The sequence below is a fragment of the Caretta caretta genome, chromosome 19 (genome assembly GCF_965140235.1).
Source record: "Caretta caretta isolate rCarCar2 chromosome 19, rCarCar1.hap1, whole genome shotgun sequence".
NCBI lineage: Eukaryota > Metazoa > Chordata > Testudines > Cheloniidae > Caretta > Caretta caretta.
This window is the reverse complement of record NC_134224.1, coordinates 14,380,974-14,403,344: the sequence shown is the minus strand read 5'-3', so window position 1 is coordinate 14,403,344 and position 22,371 is coordinate 14,380,974. Positions and strand designations below refer to the sequence as shown.

The window sequence follows — 22,371 nt, the reverse complement described above, 5'->3', positions numbered from 1 at the left end:
CCTCAAAGGTTTTACTTCCGCTGAGATAAACACTTGGGAAAACAATACCAGTTCCTGCTCTCGAGTATAGGTGGGGAGGTCTATAATTGCTACTATAAGCAATTCCCTGTGCATCAAAAGAGACTGTTCAGCATAACCCTTAGTTAAAAAGTAAATTGGTTAAATGGTTCCATTCACATTATTTCCCTGTAATAACTGAAGGACATAAATCCACACCACGTCGAGGTCAAGCATAGGAGTTTATTACGTACAGCGCTGACAGAGTGTCACCTTGCTTATTAGGCTCAGAGACACTGTCAATTAATTGATTACAATGGAATATATGGATTTTCCATGGGCGGGGAAAGTGACAGGGTAGGCAGTCCCACACCCCCGGATAGGTCTAGCTGCAAGACATGATAGCACAGTAGCGAATGGTCAAAAGGTTACATAATGTCTCTCCCCATGGTCTCAATGTTAACAAATTAACATTTAGCATTTAATTAATACATTTATTAAAGTATTAGTATAGAATATATGTTGAATTCAATTTGGGATCCATAGGAATGAAGTAGCTCCTTTGACTGCCCAACAGATACATATCTAGGGGTAAAAGCAAAGAAGCAGTGAAAGTATATGGCAGTAAAGATTGTTTTTCAGGTTGCTTATTTGTGCTTTAAGGCAGGCATTGGTTCCTGGGAAAGGGAGGTGGGAGGAGGCCATATCTTATACTGACATGTTCCAACCTTTTCATAAAATCAAGGTTGGATGTGTGGGAAGAACAACACAACAGAAACAGGGCTTCTTTGTTCTATTTGCAACTTTGAATAAAGACACAATTATTGCCCCCAACATCTGGCATTTTGCTGACTAAACATAACCTTGTTTTGTTAGGTATCTTTGGTTATTCTGCTTTCTCTTAGCTAATCACTATTTGCTAGGCTTCTGACCTTTTGACCAAACTCTGGACTTTAGGCCTGTACACAAATCCAAATACCAGGTTATTACATCAGCAATGGATTTTAACCCCTCAGTCCCTCCTCTTAACCCTAGGGTTCCCTAACCCGCCAGGTTAAAATATACCAATTTCAATGTACCCAGTCTATTTCGGAGTCACCGGTAAAGCACCAATACCATCAGGAATGTCAATATAGACACTCCCCACATAACTTGACAAAACAGCACCCAGATCCATCCCCAGGGGACCTTATTACCTGAGATGGCATCGCCCATGATCATCGCTTTAACTTCCACTGCCTGGTTCCACGCCTTTGAGTACTTCACATTGGCCTGGTCCACGGTTTCCCCTATCAGGGTGTACATCAGATGGCCTTCCCCAATATGCCTCTGGGCCTCAGCCACCAACTCCTTGATCTTCGCCTGCAGAGCCTGTAGACCCTCCTCTAGATACTTACTGCCATAGCGCCATTCCGGATCCCATGTTAAGTTACCCATCATTGGCGGAGTACGGTGGAGCCACGTCCCGTCAACAGTCAGGGTGCCCTTCGGGGAACCGTCATGCACACGGATGGATGCCTCGAGGGGCCGGGCTTTCCATTTAGCTCTATGGAGTGGTTCTGGGCAGCCACACACCAGTACGTACCGTTCATTTGGACCAGCTCCATGTGCGCCAATTTCTCAGTGATGGCCACTTCGAACCTAGACAGATTCGTTAGAATATTTTATGGGCATGTACACAGAATTTCCTTATCAAAGTGGGTGCAACATTCACTAGGATACAATGCTCTCCCAGCAACCTCGGAGTATGCAACGCTTTCTATCTTAATAACATGACCCCTCCTCCATACTGGCAGCAGGTCACCATCCTGGCTCTCTGTAAATGAGGGATACCCAGAGGTACCAAAAGGTTAAAGAGTATACTGTGACCTGTCCAAACTGGTCTTTGAACTCTCATTGATTCTCTGTTTCCCCATGCCCACAGAGTGGTACTGGGGAGATAGGGTTCCACTACCTCCATAAGGGCTGGGTGGACCCAGCCATCAAGGAGATCAGTTACAATTCCCTGTGTGGTGGTGGCCAAAGTTTGTCCTGCTCTCCAACAACTCTCCTCCAGTGCCTTCATTTTAGTACCATTTATTAGCAGGCTGGTGACTTCTTGACCCAGGTATTTTGTTATATCTAATGAGGTGGATACAGAGATGGACAGATCCTTCAAGCTGTCTAGGATCAATCGGCTGGCCCTATTAGAATCCAATCCTCCCCGGGCATTAGAGATTACAGTATCTGCCGGCCTTGATTCATGTCGGTCCCTCCTCTCAGCTTGGCGTGCTGTAGTATAGGTGTTGCCAACAGAATTACCTGCACGAAACCATCCTGCAAGGGTATCTAGTAATCCCCTCTTCTGTCTGGTTAAGCACTCACCAATTTGGTTTGTTAAGCTAGTGACATTTCTACTCATTCGAGGCCTGACCTTTGCACACTGCCTGTTCACTTCCTCTAATGGAATACGTACCTCGACCCTGTAAGTGTCACCTCATCACAGCTCACCCTATAATGCTTCCCCCTTCCTTTTATTTATTTTTTTAAAAGTTAAAGTTGCTACTGTAGAGACAATTTTTATAAAAAATGTTCCTGGGAAAGGAGAAAAATACAGGAACTCTCTCACTGCTGCAAAGAAACAATATTTCAAATTATGCAAAATGATTAGAAACCAGTGCTCCATTAAAGGAAATTACATCTCAATGCTGTGATTTGCAGGGTAGGAGAGACTGATGGGGAATTACACAAAGAGAGAAACAATACCTGAGTCTCTCACTGGTTTTAATTTGAATGCAGCTTTGTTTCTGAGGGGTTTTTATTCTTACATGGTTCCAGGTAGTCTAAGCAGGAGTTGGGTTGTCTGTGGGGAAGGAACCTGGGATTTCTGAATCAATAAAGCATGATCTGAAAGGCTAAGTCTACTAATCTGGAGGCAGTAGCAGACTCAAACCCCTATACATTTGGTCCAGACACTAGAAAGGGACAGAGCCACACTGTGAGTGGGGTTACTTGTCAATTATTTAGGAATATTTGGTTTTGATAGGCACAGTCTTCCATAATGGGTGATGTAAAGACATCCCAATCATTGGGGAGATCTATTTATCTAATCTATTCGATTCTCATTCACTTCAATGGGCTTTAGATCAGGCTCTTATATGGCCCTTATCACTGTAGTAAGTGGGTGTCCCAGGTACTAGGATACTTGTGGTGTGAGGATTGGGGAACTGTTTCTTTAACTCTGTAGCAAGAAGCCTGAGATGAGGAGGGCTTGTAGGGTTCTGGACAGAAGTTCTACCGTGAAGCAGAGAGAAACAGTAGCATTAGGAATTACTCTGTTGTCCTCAGTCTAATAAAGTTCCTTACTCAGCGTGAAAAGAAAGCAAGTCTCTCTGTGATTCTGTGCCACTGTCACTTGACAGGTGATAGTGGAGGAACACTGGTTTTGTCTCGCTGTTGCATATGAGGCTCAAAAAGGGAATGGGGTGGGATGTGAGTAAATACCAGAAGACAGTTTACATGAGGTGCGAAAATGAAGACTTACCCCAGAGAAGATAGATACAATCTGGCCTTAGCATGGCAGATGTGCCCAAGTCCAGGTTCCAACGCCTATGTCCTCAAAGTGTGGGTTCTTTGGATCTGGTTTGGCCAGTCTTGAATAGCCATGGAGATGACAGTATTGCCAGTTCCAAATACACAATCATCATGAGTCAGGCCCCCAAAATCATGAGAAAGGCTAAAAAAAAAATCACGAGTTTAAAAAAAACAACCTAATAATTCATTTTGCTTTCTTTTTAATTGTCTCCTGGTTTCTGAGCCTTTGGATTACACTCAGGTCACATTTTCAAGCTTTTGTCCAAACTGTGAGAGCTAGTAACAGAAAAAGAAAGACAGAAAGACAGAAAACTGACGTTCCGGGAATTGGGGATTTAAAGTAAAATATCAACTACTGTGAAACTCATAATAAAGTCATGAGATTTGACAACACCGAGATCAGAATAATCAGATCACGCATCATTTTTATGCCTCTAGATCTTCTGAGTGACTGGCTCCAAAGCTTGACATACCTGGGTTTGATTTCTTCCCTGTTAGCCTCAGCATTGTCTCTGAGACCAGTAACAAGCGGCTGCCCTGTATGCAGTTCTATGCTATCAGTTACTCTATATGGCAAAGACACGTTTACCTGTGTCTTCTGGCTCCAGCCTTACCCCCATGCTCAGTTTCAGGGCATCAGCACAATACTGTCTTTTGACTGAGAAGATAAAGATGGAACGAGAAACCCCATGAGAGAGGTAACAGTTCAGGCTGCTTGATAAATCAAGGAGAGGCTGGACTGCAGGCCTTTCTTGCCCTCCCAGGCACATAGATAATGGCTTTGGTCTCTAACACTGTCAACTCTCTTTCACCTCCTCCCACTATCTCCTTAACTGTTCTGTTTATTGATGGTTGTGCTAAAATAGATATACTCCTGTTTTGGAAGTGTGGGGATGGCTGGACAACAACTAAAATCAGTACCAAGTGGCAGGTTTATTTTCGAGCCTTGGACAAAGTTTGTCCATTGTGCTGAGGCCATTTGAGCCATAAATGAATGCCAAAATTTATAGGTGCATCTTGAGAATTTAACCAGGGAAGATAAAGGGGACCTTTGCCTTATGCAAAGCAATTGTGCCCTCTGGGCAGGGTTGCCAACCTTCTGGGATTGTCCTGGAATCTCCAGGAATTAAAGATTAATCTTCATCACGTGATAACACGTCCAGGAATACTTCCAACCAAAATTGACAACCATACTTCTGGGTAATGGTAAGATAATTAACAACTCCAAGCTGCATGGATCTTATGTTTTAACAATTGCATTTACAGCCCTAATCAGACAAGGGAAAATGTGTCCCAGAGGCTGACAAAGAGGCAGAGAAAATGTCTTCCCTGGGGTATGTTCTGGCAAGGTAGTGATAATCTCCATACTTTCTGATGTGGCAGCACAGTGCCTCGTTTGTTTCTTTGCCATTGCTGCCTGTAGTTGCCATGGGCCAGCCTAACGGAGTGGACTAGACTGTGCAGCCCTTACACCTATGTGCACTTACACCACTAGCTTCACTGCAGTTAACAGTGAGGACGGTCTCATCCAAGGAGTTTCAATGATGTCAGTGGGGCTCGTTGAGTGAGTGAGTGCCAGGATTGCACGGTTCAATGCACCATGCTGTCTGCCAGCAAACCAGGGTCAGCAGCAAGACTGGCTCATGCCTGGACAGTACCCAAAATTAGCTGGTCGGTTTCAAGTCACTTCCTGTGGGCAGGTTTTCTTATCACAAAAGCCTTCATCAGAACTGGCACTAACTGGTGGTCCCAGCAGACAAGCCAAGGACTGAACAATCCTTTCACTTTCAGAGAAGGTCCAGGGTGAAGAGCATTGGTCGGACAGCATAGGAGAAGCTTGCCCTGCCATTGCCTAGACTGCTGATGTTCTATAGATAAACAGAAGAGCCACAATGACAAAAAGCCAAGACTCAACATGATTGAAAAATTGAAAAAAAAAAAGTGAGCTGTAGCTCACGAAAGCTCATGCTCAAATAAATTGGTTAGTCTCTAAGGTGCCACAAGTACTCCTTTTCTTTTTGCAAAGACAGACTAACACGGCTGTTACTCTGAAACCTGTCAAAAATGTTCAGTTGTTTTCATTTTGTGGGATTAAACATGGTCCCTGTAACTGGGCACAGACTCACCAGTGGCACCTCCTGCTGGTCGTCTCAGGGAATTAGCTCACCAGCCTCCAGAGCACCCTCTTCAGGCCAGTATCTCACCTTGCTGCTTGCCCCTGTGTCCCTCCCAGGACCCCACAGTTCTGGCTCTCCCCCTCCCAGGGGAACCCCCACCCACTATCCCTACCTTGATTCAGTCATAGGCTCCTGCCAGTCACCAGCTAACCCCCACGCCCTGGGGCAGACTGCAGTATGAGCCACTCATCACAGGCAAGGTTGGGTTTGGACCTGCTGCCTCAATCTAACCTTGGGCTGTCCCCTGCAACCTCAGTACCTGTTGGGCCTAATGCTAGGCCGCAGCCTGGGGCTTTCCTAGCTAGAGCTCCCCAGCCCTGCTCCAATCTAGGTACTCTGCTTGGGTCCCTACAGCCAGGTCCTTCTCTCTCAGAAGCTAGAGAGAATCTTTGTTCTGCTCCTGGCTTCCCTGGCTTTTATAAGGCCCACTGGGTCTGTTTGGGGCATGGCCCCCAGCTGCGGCTGCTCTGCCAATCAGCCCAGCTCTTCCCCTGCCCCAGCCCTCTCCCAGGGCTATTTTAAACCTCTGTGGGCCTGAGTGGGTGTCTATCCTGCTTCAGTCCCTTTTTTTGTGTTATTTTGAGGAAGTTTTCCATTGACATTTTTATCCAAAATGATATTGAAAGGTTTCATTCACTACCCAAACCTGCTTTTGGGCAACTGCAACTTTCCAGTGACATTTTTGCTCAAAATGTCCATGAAAAAATGTCACAAAGCTTTTCACCAAGCAATAAACATTTAAAAAAAACCAACAGTTTTTCACAAAATATTCCTTTTTGAAAAAAGGTCAAAAAATGTTTTTAAAATTTCAACCAGTTCCAGTTCAGACAAAGAGCTTACACAGACCCTGTGGGAACCTAGTAGCTCCTACTCCAGTAGTCTACAACAGTAGCCTTCTAAGATTTGCTAACTACAGGGAGGGGTAGAAAATATGATGGTGAAGTAAGGCCTGATTTTCATTCCATCCTGCCAAGATCACTTGTGCATTGTTGTAGTTGAGGGCAAATGCATGGTGAGAGGCAGTCCCTGAGGCAACAAGTAGATAATGGGTATGAGAAAGGGGTAGAGCACACAAGCAGAAGGTGAGAAACTGAGGCAGAGAGAGGTTAAGAGACTTGCCCAAAATCCTATGATCAATCTGTGGCAGAGTCAGGAATTGAATCCAGGTGTCCTGAGATCCTGTCCAGTAACTGAACCACAGTGATAAACCAAACACATTTCTACTTTAGGGCTTAATTCTGATCTCACTGGCACCAATTTAGGATTCCACTAGTGTTGCTCACCGCTTACACCAGAGAAACTAAAAGTAGAATCAGCATCTTAACGTTTAGCTGTTTCTGCCCCATGTCTATCATTTCTCAGGCATGAGGGTGGAATTCCAAGCTGTTTGGAGTTTGGTGCAGTTTGGATACCTGTCCAACTGGTTAAATGGATCGATGTAAATCAGCAATTCACCCTCTGAGCATTGACTTCAATGGAGCTTTGCTGATTTACCCCAGCTGTTTGCAAAATTGGGCTGGGACTCTCACAGCAGCCTCTCTTGTTCCTTTTGGCAATTCCAGGTAGAGTTTAGGCCAAAACCAGGTTGGGGGAAGTTATGTGGATATCGTGCAACATCCAAAGTTCCTCTTCCAGATTAACAGAAACACTGAAAAGAGGAGGGGAGAAATGAAATCCTACTGAGGGTTCCGTGACTAGGTTGCTACTGTCACTCCTTCCACTCAACACTGATGGGGGCTGTGATGAATCATTACATTTTTACGCTTCTCCATTGCTATAGAATGGATGGGTCACACCTTGCAACTACATGTTTTAACTGAGCCCTCCAGAAAAAGCCCTCCATTTTATGGCTAGGTAAATGAAGACACAGAGGTGTAGCGCAAGTTGCCCAAGTTTACACAGCAAGTTGGTGGCGCAGCCAAAAACAGAACCAAGGAATCCTCAGTTGTAGCTTTTACCACTAGACGCTACTCCTCTCCTCTGACCTTGCAAAAGAGCAGCTGGCATTGCTGTAAATTACCATTCTCAGAGGCTAATTTATAATAAGGCAGTTAATGCATGTTATTTAAATAGTGTGTATTAAAAACATGTTGGAGGCTTTCTATGCAATAGGTAATTATCTACTACAGAACTGTTAGTACAATACAGTGTATTCTTGTCCTCAGTGATCAGCTGGTATTTGTTCAACCTCTAATAGCATTCTTATTAAATCTAAATTAAATGCATCACAAATTTACAAGGGAAAACAGAAAGTGCTGCTATGATTTAAACTGTGTTAAGTTCTATGCCATTTAGACCTTCTTGCCTTGCTAATAAATTCATTTAAGTCAGTGGGCATCTCCCAACTTGTTTCAGAGGGTCTTTGGATCAGGCCTGATGCAGCTGTTGTCCCGTTTTCATCCCGGACATGTTTAAAATACCTTGCAACAGGCCAGCATGCCATATTTGAACCCAATGGGTGGAGTGATCAGACTTGTTAGATGCTCCTGTTTCAGAACTTTTGCACTGTAAGTGCAGGTGAATTTTTTTTTTTAAATTAAGCAGAGATTGATACCTGAATGCAAGAAAAAACTATATGGTCAGGGCTCGGTTGTGCCTCCTCTGAGGCTGAACCGGGGAGATGCCCAGAAGAGATGACCAGTGGGACAAGAAGTACTGTGTCTTGGAAGGTGTGTCATCACTGCAGCCGTAATTCAAGTGAGCCACATGTGAGTTACTTCTCTTGTGTAGCCTAGCAAAAGTGTTCAGGTAGTTGAAAGCAGCTATCAAATCCCCCGTCATTCTCAATTCCATGCACTCATCATTCATTCTTTTACTTAACAACACAATCTATGACTCTTGATTAATTTAACAAGTTTTATCCCACTGTCTATTTTTCCCTCTTTGGATACCAAGATTTACACAGGCATGACAAGGGGCCCCCGCGGGGGAAGAGCATCAGGGTGTTGTTTTAAAGAACAGCATTGTTTCCTCAAAGTTCTTATCACTTTCCAGCACAGACTCTTTGTCCTGTACCGGCCTGAAATAATTAGCACTTTGGCCTTGCATTTGTTACAGAGTAAAATTCAACAGCATGGAACTGATGTTCATACCCTTTTACAATACCTATATACTCTTTTGTCTATCTTTATTTCTACTACTACATAATTATAATTCTATCATACTTATATAACTTTGAGGGTGACCCAACACAACTTGAGACATTTACTCCTTTTTCTGTCATCTGCTACCACTGAGAACAATCTAGATCCTGAGAAGCATATTTGTACAGCGAGGTGAAACTGCTTCCAGAGAAAAGTGCAGATTTGGAGACTCTGAAAAATTTTGCAAAAAGAAAAGGAGTACTTGTGGCACCTTAGAGACTAACCAATTTATTTGAGCATGAGCTTTCGTGAGCTACAGCTCACTTCATCAGATGTTTACCGTGGAAACTGCAGCAGACTTTATATACACACAGAGAATATGAAACAATACCTCCTCCCACCCCACTGTCCTGCTGGTAATAGCTTATCTAAAGTGATCAACAGGTGGGCCATGGCAAAGTCATGTCAACTTTGTCAAATTGCTTCTGTTGGAGGAAAAAAATCCAAAATTCAGAAAAAAATCAAAATGGTTTGTTTTGACATTTTCAAAATGAAATATTTTTTTCTCAATGTGAAATGACTTTGTTTAGAAATTTTGATTATTTTTATTCCAAAATAATTGTAAAAAGTGAAACATTCCAAAATTGAAACAAAACCTGTAATTTGGGGGCAAACAAAATGTCACGTTGGACCCAAAATTATTTTGTTATTGTTTGTTGTCGTTTTTCACTTTTTGATTCATCGGACATGTCAAAAATTTTCACCTTCAGTTTGATCTGAAACAATTTTTCCCCTTGATTGTTGGTGAAAATCAGTTATTCCCCCAGCTCAACACATTACCTATTGGGTTCTGGAAGGCACATGCAGGGAACACCACCCTGTATCCAACCTTTCCTAGGACTCATTTGCCAGCATCCTGGTGGGCAGAGTCATAGTCCTGATTTCAACCTACTCAAACATGGCCCTGCAGCCACTGTCATTCATTGACTCTATGCCGAATTACACCAGTGGAGGATTTTCAGTCGTGTTCTTAATACTTTAAGTGTTTCTAAAGGATTCTTTCACCATGATATCTCTTGCATGGATGCTTTAAGAGTTTTCATTATATGATCTCAAAAACATTAGGGAATATGGTTGAACATGGAACACAGTATCAAGGAAAGGAGCTGTCTGTAACTGAGGATGCAAATAGTAGCATTTTCTATTTCTGTATTACTATCCTCAGCTAAATTTTAATGTTGCTTCTCCAGTAATCCTGTGTAAATGAGCTGAATTGGGTGCTGCCAATGTATGTTTATTTTCTGCAAGAGAGGTGCGTACGCAGCATTTTTTAACACTGCATGTATGTCCTGGAAGAATGAAATAGTTGTAGGAATTTTGCTCAAGTCTGAATTCCCTGACATTTTTGTGATTAAAATAACCATAATGTTGCATTAATGTAATGTTTGGTACACAGTAATGCATTTTTCTCAGTCCACTGACTTCAGTGGGAGTCACACATGGAAGCAGAATTTGTCCTGTACTCCAGTGCAAATGGGATGTACAAATTAGGACTGAGCCATCCTCAGAAGTTTTTGAATATGGGTCTGGTTTGGATAAGAAGCCAAAAGCTTGAATGCCGATCTGAACTCTCCAGACGTCTTGAATCTTCACAATCCAGCTGGAAATTTGAGATTCCAAGGGCTTCCAGTTATAGCTGGAATTTCTTTGGAAGCAACCTGTCTAGAAACATCAAGTCATGAACCCAAAAGCAAGCAGAAAAGTTTATCTGAACATTTCAGAACATTACAAAATATTACAGTTGATATTGGGTTATCCTGAGGGAAGATGGAAAATAGCTTCGTGACTGAGGAAAAGGATTGAGAACTGGGACCCGTTCTGATCTCAGATTACACCTGCTTTAACAGAGTTACTCCTGATTTGCCCTTGTGAGAAATCAGGATCAGGCCCTTGTGTTCAATTCATGGCTCTTCCATGACTTACCATGTTGTCTTGGTCAAGTCATGTGACCTTTCTCTACCTCACTCTACTCCTCTGTTAAATTAAAGATACACACCCAACTCACATGGGTGTTGTGAGTCTAAGTTCACAAATGATTTTGAAGTGCTTAGAGATTCTCATATGGAAAGGGTGGAAAGTTATTATTGTTTGTTGAGAGGGTTCTTTTTATTCTGAACAATTTTACTTAATCCTAGTGCAAATACTATCAATCTATGAACTCTCCAAATCAGTATTCATTTTCTTCTGCTTAATTCACCCTTAATATTGTAACAACTCCTGCAATATATCAAGCAATCTGAGAAGGCTTTATTCTGTCCTTGCTCTGAAAAAGCAACAGCATATTTTAAATTTTTCATGCTCTCTGGAAAATGCAGTTTGAATAGTGAGCTACGATGCTCACTTGACAGATGGGTTCCTGGCTACACTGCAGTATTTGAAATGTATTCAGATAAACCAGATTGCATCTTGTTGACTAACAGGTTTCCACTAAGATGCCTTGGGACTGAGAGATGTGGAACTTGACATTTAATGATTGCTGAGCAAAAACAAACCTGCATCAATCTAATTAGCAACAGGCAGGTAATGCTAATAAAAGAGTCTCGAGCACTTGGAGGCCTTTTGTTGATTGGAAACTGCACATCAATGCAAATCATAAAAGGAAAGACTGTCATGGAACCCTGTTAGAGGTACTGGGGTCAGGTGAAGACCTGAGGCCAAGTCCCAAAGTCTAATCCAATGTAATGTATACCTTCTTCCAATCCCCTCAGCATGTAAATGAACCAGTTTAGACTCTAGCCCAGATCCTCAAAGGCACCTAACTCATTCATTGGGAGCTGGGCACTTAAATACCTTTGAGGATTTGGGCCTCAGTCTCTTAACCTCAGTTAGGTTCCCATAGGTTTTGTCTGCATGAAAAAATGTTTCTGGTAAAATCTAAAGTGTGAATTTAAACCAATTCAATGATACCAGTATAACCCCCTGGAATAAGAATATATATCATAACTCTATTGGTATAACTGGTTAAACTTTCCTGTGTAGACAGGGGCTTACACTCTTGCCAACTTAGCCTCATATTACACACCAAAACCTCTAGCAAAGTCAAAATAGGCCACCATTCTCCTCTAGCCCCTCAATTTGCATCGGGAAGTTACACCAACTGAGACTGAGTTCGACTTCCTTAAAAGTGGAATTGTCAAAAATGCTTAAGGGAGGCAGGGACCCAACTCTCATTGAACACCATTGGACGTTGAGCACCTGACTCCCTTAGGTCCTTTTGAAAATCCCTCCCTTAACTCTCACTCACCTAAGCAGTCATGAAATATAGATCCGCATTGCCAGCTGCCAATGTAACTGATGTCACTTGTGTTTGAACCAGGGATCTTCAATACTAAAAGTCAGAGCCTTTGCTATGGGAACAGCTTCCTTAGCCATCAGATGTAGTAAACACTTATCCTCTGATATGCACCAATCACTAGCATGGGGCAAAGCCTGCCCATTCTCCTAGGGTGGGTTACACCTACATTACACACATTCCCCTCACAGCCATCCTCAACTCAGCAGGTGCCCTTTTATAGGTCCACACCTTTGCAGATGCCTCACGACTAATTTGCCAGCAAGAAAAATTGTTTTCACTGGAGAACTAATGTCTCCAAAGAAATTGTGAAATGAGGTACTTTAGTCGTACTCTATAAAATTTGCAAAAGATTTGCAAAATCAAAATTAATTTCACTGGATCAATGAGAGAGACAAGGTGGGTGAGGTAATCTCTTTTATTGGACCAACTTCTGTTGGTGAAAGAGGCAAGCTTTCAAGCTCCACAGAGCTCTTTTTCAATGGCAAGGGGCATGAAAGATCATGAACATTGACACAGAATTCTTTGGAACACTACATTGGATGAGTAGGGTGACCAGATAGCAAGTGTGAAAAACCGGGAAGGGGTGGGGAGCAATAGGTGCCTACCTAAGACAAAGCCCCGAATATCAGGACTGTCCCTATAAAATCAGGACGTCTGGTCACCCTACATGCGAATCCCATGCTAATAGTGGAAATCATTGCTAAATTTATTTGAATAATGGAGATCAATGAGACATTATTGTGAAACTGTACGAAAATCTGTGTTATCAGAGCAAACAATTCACAAGCCAAAAATTCTGATTGAGGGTGGGTTCGACTTCAATGCTAGTTAATATTCTAATGTTCACTTCAGCCTTCATTCACCTTCCCTGGATACCTGGAATAGGGTAATTGGCCTCCCAGACTGCCTCTTCTGGCCTTAGGAGGCCAGTACCCCATTTCACTGAGGTACAGAGCACTTAAGTGATTCTTAGTGAACAGCAGAACTGGAATCAGAACCCACGGGTCCTGATGGCCAGGCATATGCCCCGCCCACTAGACCACGCTGACTCTACCATTGTGATGTCTCTGAGCCTGCTTAAACTTGATGAGTCATCACTAAGCCAGAGAGTGCGATGAGTCATCATAGGCAATTATCTGCAGGTCATGTGACAGGCCTCATGCCATTCAACCAGGGTTCAGCCTGTCCATTGGTGAGGACCTCCCAGGTGATCCTAGGGCAGGTATATAGGGGTTCTCTAAGGGAAGCACTTTCTGCAGGGTGCTCAGTGTCACTACCTGGCTACCTATTGCCAGAACTTTCAACAGACTGCTCCAGCTGCTGCTCTAGCCCATGTCTCTTTCCATGCTAGCCAGCTCCTTCTCCACCCTGCATCTACTTCTGCTTCAGCAATTCTGACAGCTCTTGGCAATCGGAACCCTGACCACCTGGAAGACAATGATATACCAGATGGTGCAGCAAGCTTTGCTTAAACAAGAAGTTCTTTTAAGACATATCAGAGTGAACTGGCGCCAATCAATGTAACTTGACTATAAGGTCATGTCTTACCTTCTACACATACATTATGATTATTACTTATATGACACTAGTGTCTAGTGCCTTGTGTGGCAGTCCATCTATAGGGGCCCAATCCTGTAGGAGAGGTCAGACCACGCTTACTGGACTGGGTCCTACCAGCAAGTCAGGTGCAGGGACTTCTATCTTCCTCCGATTTGTGCATCGCTCTGGGGTTTAGGTGTCCAGGCACCAGGCTGCAGCATGCATGCCCACAGGCAGAAACATAGGGATTTTTACTGCAAACATTTAGGCCCTGAGCGATTTTAGGTGCTGACGGGGTTCAGGAGCAGCTGAGCGGGACTTTTGTGCATCCCAGTGGGGCCTGATTCAGGGATTTAGGTGCCTAAAGTGGAAGTTAGGTGCCTAAATCCTTTCATAAATCTAGCCCCAGCTGGGGATCTGGCCCCTCTAGGGTGTGGAATGTTCTCAGCAGGGACATGGTGCAATTCCCAGCTCTTGGGGCATTTAAGATGGGACCAGGACATTGCACTAGAAAACACAGACAACAAACCTGCATTCTATTGGCTCTGGGCACTGGCAGGGGATGGACTGGGTGGCCTAATGGGACATTATCACCAGGGTTGCAACATTTTTATTTGGTGAAAAATGCAGTTGCAGTCGACCTGAAACGATTTGCAAATTTGGCACAAATAATTTTGGCCATTTGCAAAATGGCCAGGGGCCAAGGAAGAGGATGTGGAAGTGCTGCCACCCTGCCTCTCCCCCTCTTCCCCAACTCATTACAATAATTTTTAGCCCAGTGGTTAGGTACTAACTTGGGTTGTGGGAGATGCAGGTTCTAAATCTCTCCTGGGGAGCAGCCCCCAAACAGATTCTTTCAGTTCACCAAAAATTCTGAAAAAATTTCAGATGCTCTTTGAGGTGAACCATTGTTTATTAATATTTTTCAGAACTGCCATTGCACTGAAAAAAATCAATTATTCACCCAACTCTAATTCCCTCTTCCTTTGTCTGGGCCCGGTGTAGGTGGGCCTAGCACTTTTGAATAGAACCTTGAATTCAATGGAGCTCAGACAATTTATGCCAGCTGAGGCCCTCTGAATTCCAAGATGTCTTAGAGTAAGTTAGTCCAGTTATTTTACGAGGCTGGGGGGAGATATGGGAGGGAGTGGGGAGATTAAGAAAGCCACAGAGAGGAACAAGAATGTGATGCAAGCAAAGAGAATGTGTTTTATTTCTCTCCACCCAGTCAGAAATGATTGCCCTGACTCGGATCAGCCCAAGCATCCCCCATAACTTGGGCTGGGGAGTTTGTTAGATTCATTTTTTTAGCCTGCTTGTTCAAGCTTGTTATTAATCTCTTCGTCAGCTCAACTCGCTGGAAAAAAACATGCCGTCTTAAATAGTTTTCGGGATGAAAATAAATGCCTCATTAAATTAAACATATTAACCTGAGAACAGTATTTATGTCAGATAGACTAATGAATGCCATTATGGGGAACACACAATGGGGCATACAGGAACACAGCTGGCCATTATGCACCCTTCATAAACACTCTCTCGCATGCTCATACTGTAAGAGATTTAGGAAGGGGAAAGCGAGATTCATAGGAATGCCTTCTTCATATATTTGTAATTGCTCCTGATTAATCATGGGTTTCTTATTGCACATCTGCTGCTACACAGCCTCTCTCAGAAAGTCTAGATTGAAGGCCAGAAACACTTTATGTGCCATGATTAAATAGCATCCTCAAGGGCATGGGGGGGGTGCTGTTTGCCCGATTTTTCTGCTGGGGTGGAGTGGGAAGGTCATTGTCTCATTTGCAGACACAACTGTTCATGGGTGCATCGTCTATACAGTATATGAGTTTTCTTTAATAATATGTGGATTGAATTTTGCAAGTAGATTAAGGGTGGGGATGAGGCAGAGATTTACTTGGGCAACTCTGTAACTCAGGTTGTACAGCAAAGCCCCTCTGCACCATCAGCATTCAGAATTCCCTCTGTTAGACCTTCATGAGCAGGGGCAGTGGTTTTGCTGGAGAGATTTTGGCATAAGAAGCAGCAGTTCTTGGTTCCCTTCCTGGCATTGCTACAGGATCCCGATGTGAGTTTGGGCAAGTCCCAGACTATCCCTTTGCCTCAGTTCCCCTTGGCAAAATGGGGTTAATGGTGCTTCCTTTGTAAACTGTTCAGGACAGGGACTGTCTCTGGTTATGTGTATGTACTGTGCCTATGTCACCCACACACCTCCTGGGTGTGGTGTTCTGTCCCATCTATTGGCACTGAGACCACTTAGCCCTGGTCTAAACTACGAGTTTAGGTCAAATTCAGCAGCATTAGATTCATAGAATCATAGAATAACAGAGTTGGAAGGGACCCCTGGGATAAACTATTATGACACCTTGTAACGGGGTTCACTCACCACTATGGCGCCTCCTGCTGGCTGTCTTGGGAATTAGCTCTGCATGTTAGTGTGTCGTCTACGGGTGGTGCCTCGCCGCCATCACTCCTGCTCTAAGACCTACGTCTCTTCAAGGACCGTGGCATCATCTTCAGTGACACAGCGATCCGGCCGTGCCACACACCGTGCTCCCCGCTTTCAGGGGACCTGCAATCCTCTGTTCAGCCACTTCCTTTAGTGGCTACTGCAGTGAATTATCTGGCCACTTCCCTGTGGCCCCAGCATCCTTTTTACCCTTGCCTCAGGGCCTCAGCCTGCAAACCCCAGCAGCCAGCCAGGAGCTGTCTCTCACTCCCCCGGTCCCTGCTAGCAGCACTGCTCTGTGCAGAGTGCTGGCGGTTCTCTCAGCCCTCCAGAGACGCAGTCCTTCCTCCCTGCACTCCCAGCAAAGAACTATTCTCCTCTGCCCTGCAGATCCCTTTTTATATGGGCCTTCTTGGACCTGATTGGCTGCCTTCTGCACAGCCTCCCTTAGGGCTCTATTAACGACTTAGAGCCCATTGTGAGGCAGGCTCCCCATCACACACCTGTGTAAAAACGGACAGACATTACTTATTTTTCAGTACGCTAGAAGCCTTCTAGAGTCCAAATGTTGGGTGCAACACTGATTAAGCCTGGATAATAGGGCTACAAAATACAGGAGGAAATTTTCAATGTGACTGGAAACCATGGAGGACAGAACATTTAGCTAAATGGGAATTTTAGATACATGAGGTTTAACACCACTTCACTCATATAATCAGTGGATTTCCAAGCACTTGAGGTATTATTACTCTCATTTTATAGATTGGGAAACTGAGGCACAGAGGGTGTAAGTGCCAGGAACAGAGCCCAGATCTTTGCAGTCGCATTACCTTATCCACCCAGCTATACTTCTTCACTACAACAATAATGATTAATAGTGGATGTAAAAAGCACTATAGATTACTGATTTGTGTTGCTTTAAATATATTCCCCCATCAAAGGAACACGGCTCCTTCAGAACTCTTCCATTTCAGTTACAGTACGGCACCCGTTTAGTTGTTATATAAAATGAAGCTGTCTTGGGGAAACTGATTGGTTTGGGGACTGGGAATATGAGATATGGAGCCCATTGCATCTGTATTGCTGGCTGGATCCAACCCAGGATGATAGGAGCAGAGCAAGTTAAGTACTAGGCCAGATCTTTGGGTCTGTCTTTTGTGTACCCAGTGCAGCTCAGGCTGGTTAGAGCATGTGGGAGAAAGGTGGATTTAAGCCAGAGTTGCACCCATCACTGCTAGGGTCAGCCCACATTAGTCAGCTTAGAGTAATCTAAAAGTTATACCAGGGGCCCATGGTTCCAAGGGATCATAATGGCAGCCGAAGAGTTGGAGGGCTGTAGGGTCACGCCCCCTTGAACCTAGCCACTCCCCCTGCATTGGAAGCCAGGACTAGGAATCAGGGTGAAATTGCAGCCATTCCAGCAGCTCTGCATTAGCTGACAATCCTCCTGCAGTAGAGGTACCCACCACTAGCTGGATGAATAGGGCTGAGACACCTCCATGCCAGGGAACCAATGCAAAGCTGTCCTAATCCTGGTTTCAGAGGAACAGCCGTGTTAGTCTGTATTCGCAAAAAGAAAAGGAGTACTTGTGGCACCTTAGAGACTAACCAATTTATTTGAGCATGAGCTTTCGTGAGCTACAGCTCACTTCATCAGATGTTTACCGTGGAAACTGCAGCAGACTTTATATACACACAGAGAATATGAAACAATACCTCCTCCCACCCCACTGTCCTGCTGGTAATAGCTTATCTAAAGTGATCAACAGGTGGGCCATTTCCAGCACAAATCCAGGTTTTCTCACCCTCCACCCCCCACACAAATTCACTCTCCTGCTGGTGCTAGCCCATCCAAAGTGACAACTCTTTACATAATCAAGTCGGGCTATTTCCTGCATAGATCAAGGTTTTCTCACATCCCCCCCACCCCCATACACACACAAACTCACTCTCCTGCTGGTAATAGCTCATCTAAACTGACCACTCTCCAAGTTTAAATCCAAGTTAAACCAGAACATCTGGGGGGGGGGGGGGTAGGAAAAAACAAGAAGAAACAGGCTACCTTGCATAATGACTTAGCCACTCCCAGTCTCTATTTAAGCCTAAATTAATAGTATCCAATTTGCAAATGAATTCCAATTCAGCAGTTTCTCGCTGGAGTCTGGATTTGAAGTTTTTTTGTTTTAAGATAGCGACCTTCATGTCTGTGATTGCGTGACCAGAGAGATTGAAGTGTTCTCCGACTGGTTTATGAATGTTATGATTCTTGACATCTGATTTGTGTCCATTTATTCTTTTACGTAGAGACTGTCCAGTTTGACCAATGTACATGGCAGAGGGGCATTGCTGGCACATGATGGCATATATCACATTGGTGGATGTGCAGGTGAACGAGCCTCTGATAGTGTGGCTGATGTTATTAGGCCCTGTGATGGTGTCCCCTGAATAGATATGTGGGCACAATTGGCAACGGGCTTTGTTGCAAGGATAAGTTCCTGGGTTAGTGGTTCTGTTGTGTGGTATGTGGTTGTTGGTGAGTATTTGCTTCAGGTTGCGGGGCTGTCTGTAGGCAAGGACTGGCCTGTCTCCCAAGAGTTGTGAGAGTGTTGGGTCATCCTTTAGGATAGGTTGTAGATCCTTAATAATGCGTTGGAGGGGTTTTAGTTGGGGGCTGAAGGTGACCGCTAGTGGCGTTCTGTTATTTTCTTTGTTAGGCCTGTCCTGTAGTAGGTAACTTCTGGGAACTCTTCTGGCTCTATCAATCTGTTTCTTTACTTCTGCAGGTGGGTATTGTAGTTGTAAGAAAGCTTGACAGAGATCTTGTAGGTGTTTGTCTCTGTCTGAGGGGTTGGAGCAAATGCGGTTGTATCGCAGAGCTTGGCTGTAGACGATGGATCGTGTGGTGTGGTCAGGATGAAAGCTGGAGGCATGCAGGTAGGAATAGCGGTCAGTAGGTTTCCGGTATAGGGTGGTGTTTATGTGGCCATTGTTTATTAGCACTGTAGTGTCCAGGAAGTGGATCTCTTGTGTGGACTGGACCAGGCTGAGGTTGGTGGTGGGATGGAAATTGTTGAAATCGTGGTGGAATTCCTCAAGGGCTTCTTTTCCATGGGTCCAGATGATGAAGATGTCATCAATATAGCGCAAGTAGAGTAGGGGCTTTAGGGGACGAGAGCTGAGGAAGCGTTGTTCTAAATCAGCCATAAAAATGTTGGCATACTGTGGGGCCATGCGGGTACCCATAGCAGTGCCGCTGATCTGAAGGTATACATTGTCCCCAAATGTGAAATAGTTATGGGTAAGGACAAAGTCACAAAGTTCAGCCACCAGGTTAGCCGTGACATTATCGGGGATAGTGTTCTTGACGGCTTGTAGTCCATCTTTGTGTGGAATGTTGGTGTAGAGGGCTTCTACATCCATAGTAGCCAGGATGGTGTTATCAGGAAGATCACCGATGGATTGAAGTTTCCTCAGGAAGTCAGTGGTGTCTCGAAGGTAGCTGGGAGTGCTGGTAGCGTAGGGCCTGAGGAGGGAGTCTACATAGCCAGACAATCCTGCTGTCAGGGTGCTAATGCCTGAGATGATGGGGCGCCCAGGATTTCCAGGTTTATGGATCTTGGGTAGTAGATAGAAGGTTCCAGGGGTGTGTCTGTGCGGATTTGATCTTGTGCTTTTTCAGGAAGTTTCTTGAGCAAATGCTGTAGTTGCTTTTGGTAACTCTCAGTGGGATCATAGGGTAATGGCTTGTAGAAACTCGTGTTGGAGAGCTGCCGAGCAGCCTCTTGTTCATATTCCGACCTATTCATGATGACAACAGCACCTCCTTTGTCAGCCTTTTTGATTATGATGTCAGAGTTGTTTCTGAGGCTGTGGATGGCATTGCGTTCCGCATGGCTGAGGTTATGGGGCAAGTGATGCTGCTTTTCCACAATTTCAGCCCGTGCACGTCGGCGGAAGCACTCTATGTAGAAGTCCAGTCTGCTGTTTCGACCTTCAGGAGGAGTCCATCTAGAATCCCTCTTTCTGTAGTGTTGGCAGGGAGACCTCTGTGGATTAGTATGTTGTTCAGAGGTATTTTGGAAATATTCCTTGAGACGGAGACGTCGAAAATAGGATTCTAGGTCACCACAGAACTGTATCATGTTCGTGGGGGTGGAGGGGCAGAAGGAGAGGCCCCGAGATAGAACAGCTGCTTCTGCTGGGCTGAGAGTATAGTTGGATAGGTTAACAATATTGCTAGGTGGGGTGAGGGAACCATTGCTGTGGCCCCTTGTAGCATGTAGTAGTTTAGAAAGTTTAGTGTCCTTTTTCTTTTGTAGAGAAGCAAAGTGTGCGTTGTAAATGGCTTGTCTAGTTTTAGTAAAATCCAGCCACGAGGAAGTTTGTGTGGAAGGTTGGTTCTTTATGAGAGTATCCATTTTTGAGAGCTCATTCTTAATCTTTCCCTGTTTGCTGTAGAGGATCTTGATCAGGTGATTCCGCAGTTTCTTTGAGAGCGTGAGGCACAAGCTGTCAGCATAGTCTGTGTGGTATGTAGATTGTAATGGATTTTTGACCTTCAGTCCTTTTGGTACGATGTCCATCTGTTTGCATTTGGAAAGGAAGATGATGTCTGTCTGTATCTGTACAAGTTTCTTCATGCAGTTGATAGATTTCCACTCCATACGGCTAAATGCAGTGCCTTGCATAATGACAGGTTTCAGAGGAACAGCCGTGTTAGTCTGTATTCGCAAAAAGAAAAGGAGTACTTGTGGCACCTTAGAGACTAACCAATTTATTTGAGCATGAGCTTTCGTGAGCTACAGCTCACTTCATCAGATGTTTACCGTGGAAACTGCAGCAGACTTTATATACACACAGAGAATATGAAACAATACCTCCTCCCACCCCACTGTCCTGCTGGTAATAGCTTATCTAAAGTGATCAACAGGTGGGCCATTTCCAGCACAAATCCAGGTTTTCTCACCCTCCACCCCCCACACAAATTCACTCTCCTGCTGGTGCTAGCCCATCCAAAGTGACTTACTTGATTATGTAAAGAGTTGTCACTTTGGATGGGCTAGCACCAGCAGGAGAGTGAATTTGTGTGGGGGGTGGAGGGTGAGAAAACCTGGATTTGTGCTGGAAATGGCCCACCTGTTGATCACTTCAGATAAGCTATTACCAGCAGGACAGTGGGGTGGGAGGAGGTATTGTTTCATATTCTCTGTGTGTATATAAAGTCTGCTGCAGTTTCCACGGTAAACATCTGATGAAGTGAGCTGTAGCTCACGAAAGCTCATGCTCAAATAAATTGGTTAGTCTCTAAGGTGCCACAAGTACTCCTTTTCTTTTTGCTAATCCTGGTTGGGATCTCACCCACAGTTCTCCATCCTTCATTGGAACTCTGAGGGGCTTCTCACTCCTCCCATGTTTACAGTCCTTTAATATTTATGAACACACATGTGAATGGATGCTTTTTGGCATGAATTCTTGGGTTCTCTGTGTACCAGAGTGGTCCTCTGGCAGAAAACTGCTCTAATTGTTCCAGCTGCCAATAGCCCCAAGGGGTCAATCCAGCAACTGGGGATTGCTTGGGGCATAGGGTGGGGGATGGAGGGAAGACTTGATCATGTCACCTTATCTCCCAGCCACACCGTCTTACCCTGGCAGCCAGGAGGGCAATGGCATTAAAGCAACTATGCGCTGTGGTATGCACTGTGTCCCTACATTGAGGGATCATCCATCTTCAGCTGATGGAGCTGCATAAAGTTGCCAGAATGATGCTGCGGATCGGGACTTTAGTACAGACTGAGTTACGTGACTCCCAGCGGTTAGGCAAAGTATTTCCTTCATTCCACCTTGGTTTAACTCACCACATGTGATAAGTCACTTACCACTTGATAATATATCTAATTTCCACAGGCCTGATGTGGTGGAGGTGTTTGTTTTTTTTAATTTATCCTTCCAAGCAAAATATCCTTTTGAGAAATGAAATAATCATCACCATGGCCTAACTGAATTCCACCACATCAACCAGAGGAAAATAATCCACTTGAAACATGAAACAAGAGCAGAATGAAAAGCTTTTGCATGATGTGGTGAAAGAGAGAACACAGTGTGAGACACAAATAGCTGTATTGCACTGAGCACTTTTATCCAAATGGGAAAAAAAATATTTTACTTAGAGTCATTTTCTCA

At 44.3% G+C, this 22,371-nt stretch overlaps 1 long non-coding RNA gene across 1 annotated transcript in view; it reads right to left on the bottom strand.

Moving 5' to 3' along the window:
• Window positions 1-226: 226 nt before the first annotated feature.
• Window positions 227-22,371, bottom strand: part of LOC125624878 (uncharacterized) — a 34,383-nt gene continuing 12,238 nt past the window's right edge. Inside the window, exons 2-4 of the long non-coding RNA XR_007353412.2 lie at window positions 3,521-3,712; window positions 1,194-1,638; window positions 227-582 (exon numbers count right to left, since the gene is read on the bottom strand). This is a non-coding gene — a long non-coding RNA (uncharacterized LOC125624878). The remainder of the gene's footprint in view (window positions 583-1,193; window positions 1,639-3,520; window positions 3,713-22,371) is intronic.